Source organism: Myotis lucifugus, unplaced genomic scaffold (genome assembly GCF_000147115.1).
Source record: "Myotis lucifugus unplaced genomic scaffold, Myoluc2.0 scaffold_459, whole genome shotgun sequence".
Classification (NCBI taxonomy): Eukaryota; Metazoa; Chordata; class Mammalia; order Chiroptera; family Vespertilionidae; genus Myotis; species Myotis lucifugus.
The window spans coordinates 441,185-446,381 of NW_005871507.1; positions in this window are offsets into that span (position 1 = coordinate 441,185).

Here is a 5,197-nt window from a genome sequence, read left to right on the forward strand (position 1 = left end):
CCATGTGCAAAGTAGCTTCTGACCACCTTTGCCCACTCTCTATTCACCTACCCCTCCTCTGAGTGTTTTCCACTGCCCTCTCTTGACATTGCTTGAGAGCTCCTAGAATTCAGGGGCATTGTCCTATTTTTGTTATGTCCCCAAAGTGGGACACATACTAAGTTCTTAACATATATTTGTTGAATGAATGAGTAACATAAAGAGAAGATTAATTAAAAAACCCCAAATGCGCTGGGGACCTTCAGAAACAGGCAGAGTGCTGAGAGATGCCGTCGCTCTCAAAGCCAGGAGCCAAGGACTCATTCAGTCATTGTGTTGTTGTTTTTAATAATGTCTCTGTCCGTGCAAAGCGATACTGGTTTCTCCGTTACAGTAGCAGCATACGTTTTTTTTTTTTCAAAATAAGTAAGTGGTGACCAAATTTGAAGGAATTGACTCTGCAAATGGCAGTTTCAACAGTCGGAGGCTAAGATAAGGGTCTGGAGGGTGGGGTTCAGATGAGACCGTTTCGAGGGGCACTGACCAAAGGGAGGGCCGTGTCCTTGCAGGCTCTGGTTCTAGGGAGGCTTCCCAGACATCCCTACATCTGCTAGGACCTGTCAGCCATTTCCCAGATTAAAAGGGAAAACTAGCCGAAACCGGTTTGGCTCAGTGGATAGAGCGTCGGCCTGCGGACTGGGGGGTCCCAGGTTCGATTCCGGTCAAGGGCATGTGCGTTGGTTGCGGGCACATCCCCAGTGGGAGGTGTGCAGGAGGCAGCTGATGGATGTTTCTCTCGCATCGATGTTTCTAGCTCTGTCTCTCTCCCTTCCTCTCTGTAAAAAATCAATAAAATATATTTTTTAAAAAAAGTTTAAAAAAAAAGAGTAAGAAAGAAAAAAAAACTGGACAGCAAAACAATTCCACCAACCAAAATACACCAGGCCGACGATCTTTCTACCACACTCTTCATGGAGCGAAGAGGTGGTGTTTATTCCAAATGAGCCCTTTTCTCTAAGTTGCCACTAATCCACTCTCCTCTGTCATCCAGGAAAAGCAGTCCCCGACAGCCAGGGAACATCTGCACGGAGGAGTCTTTGGAAAAAAAAAAAAAAAGAGCCACCGGGTTTGGATTTAGATGCTGGCTACAAATAGAGGGCACACAAAACTAACAAACAAACAAAAAAAACCTTGCGGTTTGGATCTAAAAAAACAAAGCCTCAGAAATGACAACTGTGTGGTTAGTCTGATGTCAAACCGCATTAGCTGGGAAGGTGTCTGGGGCTCGGGAGCGGGGAGGGTATGCGGAATCGAGAGCGAACAGATGTCTCACTCTGCTTGAAAGATGTCAGGATGCTGTTCCGAAGGGCCTGTGGGTCCCCTGGGGGACAAAGCCACTGAGACTTTTACAGAAGACGTCCCCGCGCTGACGACCAGAGAGACAACACAAGCAGTCAAGGAGGGGATTGAGGAGGAAAAAAACAGTCAAGCTGAGACACAGAAAAAAGAAAGAAAGGAAGGAAAGAAATTCAAATAAATGCATGAAAGTCCCATCACGCAGGAACTCGCCTCCAACTCAACTCTCTGTTTGCTAGGAGTTGCTCTGCAAAGTGATGGACCAAGGAACATGCATTGTTGCTTGCAATGATGTGAGATCATTGTGGGCAGGCCGGGAATCAACCTCCAACAGGAGAAATAAGCAAATCTTTTCGGGGAGCAATTATTTAGGGAAGAACACCCCCCACCCTCCCCAGGGAGACAGCCCCTGCTCTTCCTTGCCATTGAGTGTCTGGGAGACGTGGCACCTGCCTGGCGTCACCCTCATCTGCGCTTCGCACACGGAGGCCTGCGGAGGCGGCCCTGCCCCAGCGGCCCGCAGGAGGGCTGAGATGGTTCTCAGCCCGGCCTAAAAATATCTCCCCTGACAGCCTGTCAAGGTGTCTGAGGTGCCACCATTATAAATTCATCCTTCTCTGTTAAGGCGTTTTGTTCCCGGGAGTTCTGTTAAAATAGAGATATCCCGGAGAACTTAGATTGGGCGAGGCAGAGGGAGAGAGCTGGGGGGCCAGGAGACCTGGGTTTGCAACGGGGCTCTGCCTCTCAGCTCGCGGTGTGGGTTTGGGCAGGTCTTTGGCACTTCCCCAACCCCAGTTTCTCCACGGAGAACAAAAGAAACAAGAGAGACGGGTATACAGGAGAGGAGGCCGTGGTCAGAGAGCTCTGAGGCCTCCGGTTTCCGGAGGGAGGATGTGTTCGCTGTAGGGTTTGCACTGTGTGACATCTCAGCGAGCACCAGCCACCCTTACGCCGCTGGGTGCTCAGGCCCACATCCTCGGAGGCCTCCAGGATGCCCCTCCTCTCGTCCCGCACACCCAATCCATCAGCAAAGCCTGCTGACTCTACCTTCCAAACACAGCGCAACTCTGACCACTCCTGCCCACCTCTCTGGCTACCTCCCTGGTCCAAAGCAGCATCACCTGCCCCTGGATTCTCTCCATCAGCCTCCGAACTGGTCCCTGCTTCTGCTCTTGCCCTCCAAAAGTCTTAGCGCCTCACACTTGACTTTAAACCTGACACTCCTCTTAAAACTCTCCATCTCTTCTTCTCTCTCATCATAAAACCCAAAGATCTCCCCGGGCTGGTGTGGTTCCGTGGTTGAGTATCAACCTGTGAACCAGGAGGTCACAGTTCAATTTCTGGTTGGGGCACATGCCTGGGTTGCAGGCTCAAACCTCACTGCGGGGAGGGGGAGGGCATATGGGAGGCAGCCAATGGATGATTCTCTCTCATCATTAATGTCTCTCTCTCTCTCTCTCCCTCCCTCTCTGAAATCAATAAAAACATATTAAAAAATAAAGATCTCACCAGGACCAAACAGGACCTATAACCTTGCCTGGGCCGTATCCCCTCCCACAAACGTCTCCTTGCTGCGGTCTGAACCTGCTCCCACCTCAGGACCTTTGTCCATGCTATTCCTTCACCCTTCCAGGCAGCCCTCACAGGATGAGCACACTCCCTTCCGAGTCCTGACCCTCCCTCATCTTCCTCCCAGCACTCATCACCTGGACCTCAGGACAAGCCATTATCACGCTCATTTGCTTGCCTTCCGTGTCTCTCCTCTAAAATGTCAGCTTCAGGGCAGGCCGGGCGGGGCAGGGACTTTGTTTTGTTTATCTCTGCATCCTGGGCACCTAGAACCCTGCGCCTGGGATATCATAGATGCTCGATCAGTGTCCGTTGGAGTCAGGGAAAGGAGCAGTTTCAGTGGAGCTGCGCTGAATGGAGGCCAGCCTCAGCATTCCACTGGAGAGGCCAATGCCACAGGATTTCCTGTGCTCTGTGTCCTCAGAGCAGCATGTGCAAGGGAGTCACAGGTAGAGAGATTGTTGGGAGATCTGAACAGGCCTGTGAGGGGAGGGGGGAGAGGGGAGGGGAAAAGGGGGAGGTGTGAGGGAGGCAGGTAGGTAAAGAATCCCAGCTAAATGTATCCGTTCATAAGGCTGCAGGTACTTGACCGGAGGAAGTAGCTAAAAGGCCCTTGTGGACAGATTTCAAAAGACAGGAGCCTGCAGACAAAGGGTGGGTTATAAGTAGGAGGAGCTCTGAATTGTCCCGGGGACGAACCTGAAATTCAACCCTATCCCAAGTCAGGTCCAGCCGGCTCCCCAAAGTTCAACCCTGATCAGGTCACACTCCTGTCTCACTGCCTTTCCAGGCTCCCCAGTGTACCCCCCAGACCAAGCCCCGGGGAGGGGTGCGTGGCCAGAGGAGGTGGGGGAGAGGAGGGAAGTGCTGAGGAACATCAGCCATTCTGGCAGGGTCCTCCCCAAGTCAGGACCCAGAGGCTGGTCCCCCCACCCCTGGCCCCCAGGCTTTGGCTAGGGTCTCCAGCCCTAATCACTGTATTGGACAACGATAGGCCACCCACTAGAATCCTCACAAAACCAGGGCCCCCTTTTACAGAGGAAGCCACTGGGGTTCAGAGGGGTTATTTGATCTAAGACACACAGCGTTTTAAGTTGCAGAGGGAGGACTGAGCCACCAAGGCCCCAAACCAGTAAGCCACAACCCATGTCTCCATCCCCACACCGCCTGGGCTGCCCTGGTCACACTCGGAGTCCTGTTTTCTATGAGACTGAGGCCCCCAAAGAGGCCACCGACCTACCCTCAGCCTCCCCACCCCCCACTCACCCACTCTGGGCCTGCAACCTCAGGAGCCCTGGTCTCCCCCAGCCTGAGCAGCCAGCCTGCAGGGGGCGATGGTGGCTCAGCTAGAACCTGGAGCCCCAATCCGAATCCGGGCGGCCAGCAGAAAGCAGCTAAAGTCCAGGAAAGCGCCCAGGGCCCTGGACGGTTCTAGGAGAAACCCCGTGGGCGCTCGGCCCCGGGAGGCCCAACCCCAGTTGTGCGGAGCGCCGCCTCCAGGCCACCGGTGCGAACCCGAGCTCGCCAGCCCTTGTTTGATGAGCGGCGGCCATAAATTCATTAATCATCATTTTATGCCTCATCAAGCCCCCTCCAAGCCCCTCCATGGGAGTTACACAAATTAGCTCCTGAAAAGACAGTAATTTCAGTTTAGCGAGGTAAGTGCTTTCTGATGGGCTCGGCGCACAGAGCTCTCCTGACAAGCCAATCCATCAGCGCCTGGGCGACGGGGCGCGGCCCGGCCGCCCTGCCCAGCCCCGCGGCACCGGCCCCGCCTGGCCCCGCCCCGCCTGCCTCGGGGGCTACTGGGCGAGTGTCTCCGCCGAGGGTGCTCCCTAGGCCCGGCTCCTCTGCACCCATCCTCGGGCTGTTCCGTCCGGCCTCTGGCCCTCGCCCACACCACCTTCCGCCCCAGCTCTTCTGAGCAGAAGAGAAACTTTTCGGGAAAACCGCGGCCCCAAATCGGGGGACGAACTTGAGGGTGGCGGGGCAGGATGCGCAGGCGCTGAAGTTCCCAACTCCAGCCTCCCCGGGGAGGAACGCCTCAGGCAGCCCTTTCTCCTCCCAAAGTCTGGAAGTTGGGGTTCCCCGACACCTGGAAACCACACGGAAGGGCTGTTTGTGCTGTGCGCGTCCAGGATCGGGGGAAGGGCCCATCCATGGTCTCCAGCCCAAAGAAATCTCAGGCCCCAAAGGAGGGCCATCTGGGAACAGAGAAGGGGTCCTTCCGTCTGCAGGGCGGCTCCCCAGGCCCCCGAGGGACGGGAGGTCTGAGCCTGGTCTTTTTCGTGGT